We start from the raw sequence: 14,525 nt of genomic DNA, 5'->3' as shown, positions 1-14,525 counted from the left end.
TCCCGACTGCACCATTTACTACGTGACTTGAGAAACTTAGCCAACCAGTCTGTGCTCCAGCTTCCCTTATCTGTAAAATGCAGACAATAAGAGAACCGATGTCAGGGATCGCTATGGGGATTACAACAGGACTTGGCACAGAATAAGTACCAAGTGAAGAGGGGATATTGTGTATGGATTTCCTAAAATCTCAACAGAGAGATTTCAAAAGCAGGAGATGATGAATGCCTTTTGGCTACGGAGGCAAGATGGTGCAAAGGTCTTATTCTTCTCCTCGGTGAACTAGTTTGGAAAAAACTCCAGAGTAAGAGCTGGTCCAGAGGCGATAAGGCACTAAGGGTGCCTAGTTTTAAGATCTTCCATCTATCAAAAATTCACTTGCAATAGTATGATTTTTTTTTTTCCAGGGCGGAGGGCTGTCAAGACACATCCCCCCAAGATGGTTCATCGTACTTTGCTATATTATTCGAATCTATCATTCATTAAAAATAGATGGTAAAGTTTGGTGGCATTTTTTAATAACATCTCTTCCTGCTCCCTCTCTCTTATGGGTAACAACTGAGTCCCCATTGATGTTCAGAAACCTGTTTCCTATCTAAAACACCCTTGTGCCTTGGGACATTATGAGCACAGTTATATCATGCTTATCGGAAGGCATAAGAGAATTACAGAAATTAAAGATGAAAACACAAGGTTCCCAGAATTCCTTGAATATGCTTCCTTCTAACAGGCACTAACTACATTGTATGAACTGTTTACAGGTACACCAGTAGCCGGAGGCCTCCACCCTGGCCTCCACCCCAGCTCCTTCATCTTCGCATCTCAACGCTTAAATTTAGCCCTTCCAGATTGTAGGCACCCAATGAATGTCTACTGAAATGACAGACTAGGAGTTAGGTTAACCATCACTATATCCTGTCTAAAATAAAATCTCTCCTGATAAATAATCCCTCTCCAGGGATTCCCTGGTGGCTCAGAGGGTAAAGAGTCTGTCTGCAATGCAGGAGATCTGAGTTCAATCCCTGGGTCAGGAAGATCCCCTGGAGAAGGAAATGGCAACCCACTCCAGTATTCTTGCCTGGAGAATCCCATGGACGGAGGAGCCTGCGGGCTACAGTTCAGTGTCGCCAAGGAGTCGGACACGACTAAGCGACTTCACTTTCACTCTTCAAAGCCTCTCCTCACATCTCCAGATACTACTTTTCCTATGTATATTCTCTGTCAACCTTTGTCCTTCCTTTACTGTTACACATTAGACTCTAAACTGCCAGTTTCCTTAAGAAATCATGATCTAAAAATGTAAAAGAGCCAGAAAATGTTAATTCTTCCCCACTGAATTTCAGGTAACAGTTATCTACAAAGTAACTAAGACAGAAGGCTCAGAGACAAAGATCTTTGGAGGAAATTAATAGAATCATATAGCTAAGGATCTGAAAGGGAAAAATTTAAGAATATGCTGAAGACAGAACTGGGGCTTCCCTGGTGGCTCAGGGGTAGAAGAATCCACCTGCAATGCACGCGACTTGGGTTCGATCCCTACGTCAGAAGATCCCCTGGAGGAGGAAATGGCACTCACTCCATGGACAGAGGAGCCTAGTGGGCTACAGTCCATAGGATCACAAGAATTGGACACAACTTAGTGACTAAATCTCCAAAGACAGAGTTAAAAAGTAAACAAAACCGCAGGAAAAATAAATAGCTTACTCAAGAGAGTCATGGTTTAAACTGTGGTACAATCTGATGCAACTGACTGAATTTAAGAAAGAGAGAAATTGGTTTTAACTTTATGCTAGAACAACCCCATCAAATAGCCTCTGAACCAGTTGTGATAACAATCCCAGAGAAGGACAGGAAATCTAACACATCATTTGGTCTAGCACTGAGACAGAGGGATAGACGGACGGATGGATGGGCAGAGAAGCCAGTGAAAGATGGATGGAAGGATGGATGGATACACACACATATATATATGGATATAATAATGTCAACTTATGAATAAAGCAAGTGGGCTATAAGAGGACACAGAAAGGGGGAAGGGCAGGATCTCTTCTTGGTAAACAAGGAATGAAGAGACAATGTTCAAAGTACAAGTTAATATATTCTGTAAAAACACCACAGAAATGACTATGAAAGGGTGAAAGTGTTAGTCACTCAGTTGTGTCCAACTCTTTGCAACCACATGGACTGTAGCCCACCAGGCTCCTCTGTCCATGCAACTTGCCAGGCAAGAACACTGGAGTGAAGGAAATACTTCACTCCTGAAGTATTTCCTGAAATACTGAAGGAAATAGCTATTTCCTTCTTCAGGGGATCCTCCCGACCCAAGGACTGAACCCAGGTCTCCTGCATTGCAGGCAGATTCTTTGGGCATATGCCCAAGGTGGGGCTCGAACCCATGACCCTGGGATTAAGAGTCCCATGCTCTACCTATTGAGCTAGCCAGGCAGCCTGAAATGACGGTCGAAGAAATTAAATATAAAAATCAAACAGTAGGAGAAGAGGTAAAAAGGTGGTACATCTTAAGCTAAAATCTTCTTCAGGGAGTCAATGAATATATGCCTAAGATTAATAAATCTAGGTATGCACATACCTGGAATAGTCTTCAAAATTTTTTTTGATCATGTACCCCCCAAAAAAGACGCTTATTCCTTGAAAGTAAAGTTATGTCCAACCTAGATAGCATATTCAAAAGCAGAGACATTACTTTGCCAACAAAGGTTCGTCTAGTCAAGGCTATGGTTTTTCCTGTGGTCATGTATGGATGTGAGAGTTGGACTGTGAAGAAGGCTGAGCGCCGAAGAATTGATGCTTTTGAACTGTGGTGTTGGAGAAGACTCTTGAGAGTCCCTTGGACTGCAAGGAGATCCAACCAGTCCATTCTGAAGGAGATCAGCCCTGGGATTTCTTTGGAAGGAATGATGCTAAAGCTGAAACTCCAGTACTCTGGCCACCTCATGAGAAGAGTTGACTCGTTGGAAAAGACTCTGATACTGGGAGGGATTGGGGGCAGGAGGAGAAGGGGACGACAGAGGATGAGATGGCTGGATGGCATCACGGACTTGATGGACATGAGTCTGAGTGAACTCCGGGAGTTGGTGATGGACAGGGAGGCCTGGCGTGCCGCGATTCATAGGGTCGCAAAGAGTCAGACACGACTGAGCGACTGAACTGAACCCCCCAAAAAAACCTCCTCATACATTTGAATTGTCATATAAAGTTATTCAAAAATGGATTTAAATAGTTGCAAAGAATTCCTGAATTTTTATATTTTTAAATAGAGTTTCCTAAATGTATCCACTGGAATCCAAGTACCATAAATTTATATAAATTTAAATAATGATATTTTATTGTTGATACAATCCACTGTTTTTTAAATGAAAAAACTCTTTTCTTTAATAGCCAATAATTTCATACCTTTACTTCTTTCCCATCAAGTCACCCAGTGATGTGAAGTCATCTACCCAACATCTGAACTGACTTGAAAATTTGAAGGCAATGAAAAAGAAACATTTGGTCTCCAAATTCCATTCTACTGATAGTTTGCACAAAACATTTTATCCTAATGTAAAGTCTTCTGTTAACCCTCTATCATGCGTTTCTGCAAAAATATCTATATAAATTAAAACTTTAAATTTCTCTGGTTACTCTTCTGCATTGAGCTATCAATACAATTATTAGTAGCACATAATTGACTAGAGCAAAATAAATATATTACAAATTTTGATAAACACAATGAAGTAAAAACGTAATGGAAAAGCATCTTATAATGAAACAAGTCCATGGGATTACTGTAACTTACTACTGAAATGAGGTGGCACTGAGCATTAATGGTACTCCTATTTTCTTTTGTACAGAAGTAAAGCACCGAAAGGGCTTTCCAGATGGCGCCAGTGGTAAAGAAGCTGCCTGCCAGTGCAGGAGAAAACAAGAGACGCGGGTTTGCTTGCTGGGTCGGAAGATCCCCTGGAGTAGGAAATGGCAACCCACTCCTGCATTTTTGCCTGGGAAATCCCATAGACAGAGGAGCCTTGCGGGCTACAGTCCATGGGGTCAGAGTCGGAAGAGACTGAGCACAGACGCAGAGCACTGAAGATCCTGCTAAAATATGTAAGAGGACTGAATTGGAAGGAGGTTTGTTACAGTAACGTCACTCAAATCTTCACACTCCTGCCATGGTACACAGCAAAAAAAACAGAATGATCTAATATCAAATATTATTTTTAAGGATCTATAAGCTAATGAATCAATTAGGTCTCCTGAAAGCAAAAACTGGACTGGCAAAAGGAATTGTAAGCCAGGTCACAGAGCATTCATTTTCTCAGTTTCTTGGACAGAGGCCAAAGACTTTACCATAACCTCTCAAGTTAATCACACCTGCTATTGTTTCACTTATCGGAACTTTGCTTAACCTCTAAAACTCAGAAAGGATGGAAACAAATGAAATCTTGTTAACTTCATTATACCTCTGACAAAAGAATACTATTTGGCAAAATTATTTCATCTTACAATGTGCTTTCAATACATTTTCATCAAAACACTGAAGCCACACATTTAGCTGATTCAATTTATGGAAAAGTTTGCACTATAACTAGAATGGGACTTAATTATTAAATCAGTATCCTACATATCTTATCAAATCTTGATTATCTTATCAAATTAATCAAGTAAGTCAAACACATTTTCCATACAAAACAACCTGACTTCATTTTTAAATTCTAATAAAAGTGTTAACATTCATTTCAAGGAGGCCTATATTACAGAATACATTTTCTAAGATAGATTACTGAAAGTAATTAAACAAGTATTTAAATTATATACATCTAGTAATTTAAAACAGATAAAAGATGGATCAATATGTTGCTTCTCATTAATTGATCTTTAATAATAAAATTTAATGTGTAACCAAAACTAGAAATTATTTACAAAACAAGGAGTATGATGAAGAAATGGTATTCCGTGGGTTAACATGTATATTAAATTGGTATATTAAGCTTTCTTTTAATAATTACATACGAATGAGAAAAAAGTCCATTAACCTTTTAAAATCAAGATCTGACTTTTCCTACGTATTTAATGAAAGAGTACAGTCATCCCTTGGTACATGTGGGGTTAGAGATCCCCCCCATACCAAACTCTGAGGATGCTCAATTTGCTAATTATTAGAGAAATGTAGGAAAAGCGATGACAAACCTAGACAGTGTGTTAAAAAGCAAAGACCTCACTTTGCTGACAAAGGTCTATATATAGTCAAGGATATGGTCTTTCCAGTACTCATGGATGGTTGTGAGAGCTGGACTACAGAGAAAGCTGAGCACCAAAAAATCGATGTTTTTGAACTGAGGTGTTAGAGAAGACTCCTTGGACTGCAAGGTTATCAAACCAGTCAAGCCTAAAGGAAATCAACCCTGAATATTCACTGGAAGGACTGAAGCTGAAGCTCCAATACTTTGGCCACCTGAAGTGAAGAACTGACTGTTGGAAAAGACTCTGATGCTGGGAAAGACTAAAGGCAGAAGGAGAAGAGGGCAACAGAGGATAGGATCGTTGGATGCCATCACCGATGCAAAGGACATGAAACCTGAGCAAACTCCAGGAGATGGTGATGGACAAGGAAGCCTGGTGTGCTGCAGTCCACGCAGTCCTGAGGAGCTGCAGACGACTTGGCTACTGAACCACCACCACCATCTCACACTGGTCAGAATGGACACCGCTAAAAAGTCTACAAATAACAAATGCTGGAGAGTATGTGAAGAAAAGGGAACCTTCCTACACCACTGGTGGGAATGTAAGTTGGTGCAGCCACAATGGAAAACACTATGGAGGTTCCTCAGAAAACTAAAAATAGCTACCATATGATCCAGAAATTCCACTCCTGGGCATAAATCCAGACAAAACTATAATTCAAAAAGATACATACACTCCTATGTTCGCAGCATGAAGCTATGATTTGATCCACAGATTTCTGATCATAGCACTATTCAAAACAACCAAGACATGGAAACAACCTAAATGTCCATCAACAGTTGAATGGATACATAAACACAATGGAACACTGCTGCTGCTAAGTCGCTTCAGTTGTGTCTGGCTCTGTGCAACCCCATAGACAGCAGCCCACCAGGCTCCACCGTCCCTGGGATTCTCCAGGCAAGAACACTGGAGTGGGTTGCCATTGCCTTCTCCAGTGCATCAAAGTGAAAAGTGAAAGTGAAGTCACTCAGTCAGGTCCGACTCTTAGCGACCCCATGGACTGCAGCCTACCAGGCTCCTCCGTCCATGGGAGTTTCCAGGCAAGAGTACTGGAGTGGGGTGCCATTGCCTTCTCCCTACTGACTCATAAAAAAGAACGAAATAATGCCATGTGCAGAAACATGGACGGACACAGAGATTATCATACGAAGTGAACTACGTCAGAAAGAGAAAGACATGTCGTTATGATACCACTTGTATGTGGAATCTAAAATGACACAGATGCATCTATCTATGAAGCAGGAACAGATTCACCAACACAGAACACAGACTTGTGACTGTCAGGGGGAGGAGAGGAGAGGAGGAACGGACCGGGAATTTGGGGGTTAGTAAATGCAAACTATCATGTACAGAATGGATAAACAAGATCCTCCTGTACAGCACAGGAAACTGTAAGTCAATGTACAGGGATAAACCATAATGGAACAAATATCAAAAAGAATGTATACACATGTATAACTGAGTCACTCTGCTGTAGAGCAGAAATTAACATTACACTGGACATCAATTATACTTCAATTTTAAAAAGTAGATTTCAGCTACCTTATTCAATAAAGATGCAATAAGGAGAGAAAATGGCATAAAGTTTTTATCTGTGCATTTAGCCACTGCATCCTAAAAAAGAAATATTCCCATTTTCCTGCTTTTGCTGTTTGAAAGTACATTGCCTTCCAATGAATGCCTTGTCCTAGGTACAAGTATTAAGAATAAAAAGGAATTGTTTCTATTTTCCAGCCTGGAAACCTATAATTTGATAACTACAATTAAACAGAAGTTCTATATTAAGAAACCTTAGCTTAAATCACACCATTAGTCTGTCAACAAGAAAGTTAAAAATAAAAATATGGAAACAAAAAATGGGGATGTAGAACAGTGCATATTTGAGTGACTGTGAGGTTGAAAATGTTAACACTTCATATTGAATGACCCAAAAATTCTCATTGCTTTACGGCAGAATAAAAACAAATCAATGATATTTCTGACCAGAAATATCAGGGAGTTGAAGTTAAAGAATCTTTATCTCCTGTGCCTGCAAAAATGAAGAAAGGGCTAGAAGGATTGTGTGGGTGAAGGAAGCCCGCCCAGAGGCTCCTAGGGAACGTCTGTCCAATCAGTGAGGAGCTGAATGTGGACTCGGCCAATGGAAAGCGTTGAGTCCAGGAACCAAGAGACTCCGCCTCTCTGTAAATGCTGAACGTGGATTAGTTATGTTTTATAAACTCTCACATAGCTCTGATGATCTATTACGTGGAGAACCATGGACCCTGGTTATTTATCCATGGAAGTTCACATTTTTGGAGTCCTGTTGAATCTGTGTAATGGAGAACTCACTAAGCTGCCAGAAACCTCTTTTGCAGGGCTTAGCAAAGTCAGGACTGAGGGGGGTTTTGCTGTATTTCACCTCAAAGATGAAACAACCCTACTCCAGACCCTGAATGAGTGGTTAGTCAGCCCTTGATCTAAAGCTTTTCCTCCCACTTCTCTGAGTTCTCTCGAAATGTTAGCAAATAAGCCAGGTGCTGAATGCTTCCTCTGCTCTGACAAGGCGTTGGTACCTCTTACACCTGCAAGCTTAGTCACCACACAATCTGATACTGGCAAACTGTGCCCCTGGTGATCCGAGGCAGGCAAGGGGCCACGGGGGTGCTCACTGTAAATGCTAACTGGTGATTATAGGAAAATCCTGCCAGTAATGAATATTCTGCACTCAGGAGAGAACTGGTAACACAAGCATTCATTCAGCCAAGTACATATTTAAACCGGCTGGGGAAAATCTCCACTCAGAAACACTAGACTTTCATTTCCTATTTTGTGGGTGTTGTCTCACTGGAAAACATCAATGTGCAGATTTCCAAGACGAAAACTCTTTTCATCTGTTCTCAACACTCAGTGTTCAGGCCACCTTTAGCATCTCTTGCCACATCACTTTAATAATCTCTGACCTGATTTTCCCATCTCCCTTTGCATTCCTGCCTAATCTACCCTCCAGTCATCAGTGTAATCTCATACTGAGTCATTTTGAGTCCAGTGGAGCCAAACAAGGCCTAGTTTTGACTCTGAGCAAGATTCTTAATTTCTCCATGCCTGTTTCTCCATCCGAAAAAAAATGCAAATAATAATAAGACTGCTGTGAGGATTAAATAACATGTATAAAGTGCTTAAAACCGTGACTGGACAATTATGTCACTCATATGTGGAAGAACCTTCCAGGCTCTCCCACCGTCCATGCCAACCGTCATGCTATTCTTTCTATCTGAAATATCTTTATTTTTGAGCCAGACAGAAGAAAGTCCTAATCATGTTTTTCTGCGATGTCTTTTTCAACCTTCATAAATTATAGTACTTGCAACTTTCACTCCTCCTCCCCCCAACTTCTTCCTAACACTGCATTCGTGTCTGTCTAGATCGTCTTATCATGTTGTCTTTATTAAGATTCTCTTGTCTTTATTTGAAAATACTTCTGAATAGTCCCATAGCACTTCATAGCTCTCTCCTAGGGAACTTCCACACACTGCATTTGTTATTTGTACAGTCTCATTATCCCTACAAATGATTTTTAAAAAGAAAAAATAGCAATAAAGGCAAGTGTTAAGTTTTAATCCACATGTAGGGGTAATTTCTTGACATTCGGTATCCTAATCACATATATACACTCCAGGCTTCATCAGGTGACAGAAGATTCTAATCAAAAATGCACACTCCAGAGGGAGGGGACATATGTACACCTATAGTTAATTCATGCTGATGTATAACAGAAATCAAACCAATACTGTAACCATCAATTAAAAATAAATAATTATTTTTAAAACGCACACTCTAGAGTAGGGATTCTTAACCCTGATAGAATGAATGGGCATCTGCAAAAATGGCTGGGGGAAAAAGCTACACTTTCATGTTTTACTATCTAACAGCAATTTAGCCATTACCCTCAGTTATTAATATAGGCAATAAATTACAGAATTAGCAGTGATTTTGTCACCAACAAACATTACAGCTATTTTATCATTACAATTGTTGTATTTATATTCATCACAACTTTGAAATTAATTATTCCCAACACTAGATCTTCACAGTCAATACAGGAATAAAGCAGCACATATTGCTGCACTGCTGCTGCTGCTGCTAAGTCGCTTCGGTTGTGTCCAACTCCGTGCGACCCCATAGACGGCAGCCCAGAAGGCTCCCCCGTCCCTGGGATTCTCCAGGCAAGAACACTGAAGTGGGTTGCCATTTCCTTCTGCAATGCATGAAAGCGAAAAGTGAAAGTGAAGTCGCTGAGTCTTGTCCGACTCCTAGCGACCCCATGGACTGCGGCCCACCAGGCTCCTCCGTCCATGAGATTTTCCTTTAAAAATATTCTGGAAACTGTATTTCATTATACTTGGCTTCTTTTGTAATCCTTTGCATTTTATGCTGTTGAAAGATTATGCTGAGAAAGGTCTACAGACTTTATCAGATAGCCATATAGGTTCATGCAAAAACAGGTCCGGCTATCTTTTCTTCTGAACAACATTCCAGGGTTCATTAATCAGCACACAGAACATCAGAACTAATTTTTAACTAGTAAAATGTGCCATGTTAAAACTCTGCACACTGACTAGAAATCTCACACAGGTACCTCCATTCTTGAGAGACAAAATTTAAGACCCTAGCAACCCTGGCATCTTGTGCCATTAGTCTGGGGTTCTCTGCTTAGGACTCTAGGCAGACCTGAATTCAGACTCTGCCACGTACTTCTAACAGAGGGTCCTGAATCCTGCTCCACTGGTCTCATGGGAAGCTTTCAGACAAGGCATCTGTCTGAGAGCTGTGACTTCACAGAGCTCACAGGAACAGGCTGTATGACTAACGCTGCGCCTGCTAATACCTTTGAGAGGGAATCCATCAGATCATCATGGCTGACATACTGTGTGTGTGCACGCATGTGTTCATCAGAACTTCGTGGCTGACATAGTGTGTGTGTGAGAGAGAGAGACAGCATTCGTCAGATCGTCATGGCTGACATACCATGTGTGTGTATGTGTGTGTGTTTATCAGAACTTCATGGCTGACATACTGTGTGTGTGTCTGTGTGCACACACACTCAGTCACTTAGCTGTGCTCGCCTCTGTGTGACCCCATAGACTAGCCCATCAGGCTCCTCTGTCCATGGGATTTCCCAAGCAAGAATACTAGAGTTGGCTGCCTTGCCCTCCTCCAGGGGATCTTCCTGATCCATGAATCAAACCCACGTCTCCTGCATTGGGAGGTGGATTCTTTACCACTGTGCCACCCGGGAAAGCCCCAGCTCTCATCATTGGAGGTTGCTAATGTCTGATTATAAATGACCCAAATGTCTTAGACCAGTTTGTAATACCCGTGATAGACTAAGACACTCCATGAAGCCTGGGACCAAATTTCCTTTTATGCATCATCGTTTTCTAAGGATCAATACTAGACTGACACACTTACAGGGCATTCAGCAAATTGTTGTTGAATGCATTAACAAATGTAACATCCTTAGCTGTGTATGTGTTTCCTGAACTCCAGCATGTAATTCCTTTAAAAGAATAAACAAAAAGCAAGTCTGGATTTCCCTGGTGGTCCAGTGGCTAAGACTCCAAGCTCCCTGCAGGGGGCCTGGGTTCGATCCCTAGTCAGGGAACTAGATCCCACATGACACAACCAAGAGGCAGCTTAGCCAAGTACATACACTTATAGAAAAGCTATGACAAACCCAGACAGCATATTAAAAAGCAGAGACACCACTTTGCCAACAAAGGTCCGTCTAGTCAAAGCCATGGTTTTTCCAGTAGTCATGTATGGATGTAAGAGATGGACCATAAAGAAGGCTGAGCATCAATTGATGCTTTCGAACTGTGGTGCTAGAGAACTCTTGAGAGTCCCTTGGACTACTAGGAGATCAAACCAGTCAATCCTAAAGGAAATCAACACTGAATATTCACTGGAAGGACTGATGCTGAAGTTCCAATACTTTGGCCACCTGATGCAAAGAGCTGACTCACTGGAAAAGACCCTGATGCTGGAAAAGATTGAAGGCAAGAGGAGAAGCGGGCAGTAGAAGATGAGATGACTGAATGGCATCACTGACTCAATGGATCATGAGTTTGAGCAAACTCTGGAAGATAGTGAAGGACAGGGAAGCCTGGCATGCTGCAGTCCAAGGGGTCACAAAGAGTCAGACAGAACCTGGTGACTGAGCAACATAACAAAATATTAAAAAAAAAAAAAAAAAGAGCAGGTCATACTTATCTTTCCCTTCTCAGGCGCCTTGCCAGGGTATCATATATTAGATACCAACCAATAATTGTTGAATGCCCACAGTTTTGCTCTAATCTGAATTTACCAACTATATTTTTCTTTTTTCTTTTTTTTTTTTACTTTTCCAAAAGCAATTACATTTTTCAAACGTCTAAAGATCAAGAAGACTCTTCTGTGAAATCCTACAAAGCAGTAAGAAGCAGTGAGTATAGGTGGCTTTGGAGAGATGAACTCATGCAGACCTGAGTTCAAATCCTAGTTCTGCCACTTACTATGTGATATAACAACTTCCTGCCTCATTCCTCTTCTGAAAAATCTGAGATAATCATGGTGCCTATATTTTCTGTTTTAAGTGCTTTTACTGAACTTGTAGGTAAAATCCCTGGCAAAGGATCCAACACACTATAAGAAATAATAGTGCCTATAAATGCTATTTATCATCAATGAGAAGATCCCAGAACTAAATTCTCTGTTCACTTCTTGTATTTCCAGGAACACTATCCTAGCTGTCTCTGCATTATTTACACCTTCTAAGTGTTCAAAGACCTTGACCACGAAGTTTCTTTGACTATGAATAATAATAGCTCTTTGCTCAGAACAAGGAAACCAACTCTGAGCAATATTATGCAAATTGATGCTCTTTAGAGGAAACCCACAGTGCCTGAAATAAACATCTTGTACTTGCTATCTGGAGGGTTAATAAACCACACTTAGAGCTATAGCTTAAGTCACCTAAGATAACTGCCAATTATCATTGCCAATTAAGAAGCAAAAGGGCATGATTTGTTATTGCTGTTGTTAGCCTGGGCTTCAGGCTTGCAGATGGTAAAGAATCCGCCTGCAATGTGGAAGACCTGGGTTTGACCACTGGGTTGGGAAGATCCCCTGGAGGAGGGCATGGTTATTAGTCTAACTTGGCCAATAAGTATGCACCAATGTTGCTTGGGAAAAAATTACTTAAAATATGATGTGTTTCAATGAATAAAATTTTTATAATGAAAAATGATCAGAACAAACAAATCAATGAATAATAGCACTTACCATCTACCAAGTACCTAACCATGTAGCAGGCATTCAACATAAATAACTCATTTATGCCAACAGCGATCTGACAAGGTCCGTATAATGGTGTCCTCACCTCGATTTTACAGAAAAGGAAACTGAAGCTCAGGGAAGTCATGAAAACTCCCAAAGGCACACCACTGGTAATGGGAAATCCAGAATGCCAACCTTAGCCTGAGTCGTTCTCCTCTGATGCCCTTCAACCAACTCTTGCCTTCTCCTACCCTTACAAGCAGTGACGACGGCTAATTCCACCGATAGCACCTCAGTCCTAGATCCTATTTAATGCTTCTGAGATGGACAGAATTAAAAATTAATCCCCACTGTGAAGAACAGACCTAACCTGTTCCTAATTTTTAAATTCAGAGTCAGGTTAAAATACAACAGACCAACCGTAATGTAACACAGAGAACTCGTTTAGTATACAGACCAAGGACACACAAAAAGGATGTTCTTAGCATGGATTCCTCAGAGACCAAAGCCTCAGGCGTGTCACGGATTGCGGCCCCAGGGAAGAGGGGGCAGGGGAGTGGCGCGTGAGGTGTCAGGGTGTGTCCACGTCAAGCTGGTCTGGGTCCAGTTTGAGTTGGCAGCAGCCAGGGGTGAAGAGTGATTAAAGGCTCTGGGGAGAGTGAGGCCAAGAGGTTCTGAAGTGGCATAGAAGAGGTGTGTGATACAGAGGATAAAGATGAAATCAACATCAGAAAACTTAAGGAAAGCCTATGGAAATGGCAAGGCACAAAGTCCAAGTTCAGTGCCAAGGTCTGACTCAACCAGTCTCTGTCCCAACTCCCTACTTTTAAGCATCCTTCCTGATATGAGCAGATAAAAAGACGAGCACATGTGCTCAGTCCTATTAAATCTTGAACTTTGAGAGAAAGGACATTCATACAATAGGGTTTTCCTGTACCACTTACATAACTTAATTAGAATGACTCATGCGAAATTGTACCAAATGTATATTCAATGTCTGGTTCCTCCCATTACATGGCAGTTTCCAAGCCCCTGAAGAACATAGCAGATTGCAAGGGTGGCTGACTAGACTAGTGACTAAGTGGAAGTAAAAACTGAACAAAGATCTTGCTTACATATGGGGTTTCTGTTGTGGTAACATCTGATGAGAATAAAGTTGAGCAAGGAAGTCTGTGACACATGACCAAAACACCAAGTCGCCCAGTTTTCTACATAGAGGAATATGTTAAGTCTGGCAAAACAATACAGTGCAATTATAAGCTACTATGTACCGATTCTCACAGTGGTTTTCATTTCATAGGGTAAAATTTATTTTTTAAAACATTCAAATGGATAAACAAGGTTCTACTATATAGCACAGTGTGTGTGTGTATGTGTGTGTGTGTGTGTGTGTGTGTGTGTGTGTGTGTGTGTATGCTGTCATAAGCCATAATGGAAAAGAATATGAAAAAGAATGTGTGTGTATACACACACACACACACACACACATAACTGAGTCATTTTGCTGTATGGCAGTAATTAACATATAGTAATTCAATTACACTTCAATAAAAAAATAAATTTTTACAAAACAATCATTATTTAAGTGTTCATTTCATCTAAAAAATAAAAAGATCTGCTTTAATGCAGGCTTAGATATATGTGAATTATTGCATAAAATTGCTATAAAAATCCCAGTTAGCAAAACAAGGAACTCCAGTAAAAACTGCTTATGCATTACAAAGTCAACTTCCAAAGACCTTCCAGTTACATAAAAACTGACAGGTATCCTGAAATTTGAATTACTGTATTTATGAGTAAAAATAAAATTAGTCTTGCATTCCTTTTTCCCCTCACAGTGACTACTTTCTGCTGACGTCTGAAATCTTGACAATTATCTATCTTTTTACTTAGGAATATTTTTAAACTTTATTAAAGTTTTTGACATATAAATTTATAATCAAGCAAGCCCACCTTGTTGACAGTAACCAGATATTTGCTTT

General features: G+C 40.5%; 1 protein-coding gene and 1 non-coding gene across 4 annotated transcripts in view; both read right to left on the bottom strand.

Annotated features, from left to right (window-relative positions):
- KIF13B (kinesin family member 13B) overlaps nt 1–14,525 on the bottom strand; it is a 211,600-nt gene that overhangs the window by 153,172 nt on the left and 43,903 nt on the right. The gene's annotated exons all lie outside the window — the stretch shown is intronic.
- Nucleotides 2,373–2,445, bottom strand: TRNAK-CUU. Its single transcript has one exon. It is a non-coding gene; the product is annotated as a tRNA-Lys (tRNA).

This window comes from Bubalus bubalis, chromosome 3, assembly GCF_019923935.1.
Source record: "Bubalus bubalis isolate 160015118507 breed Murrah chromosome 3, NDDB_SH_1, whole genome shotgun sequence".
NCBI classification, from domain to species: domain Eukaryota; kingdom Metazoa; phylum Chordata; class Mammalia; order Artiodactyla; family Bovidae; genus Bubalus; species Bubalus bubalis.
This window is presented reverse-complemented; position numbering and strand designations above follow the sequence as displayed.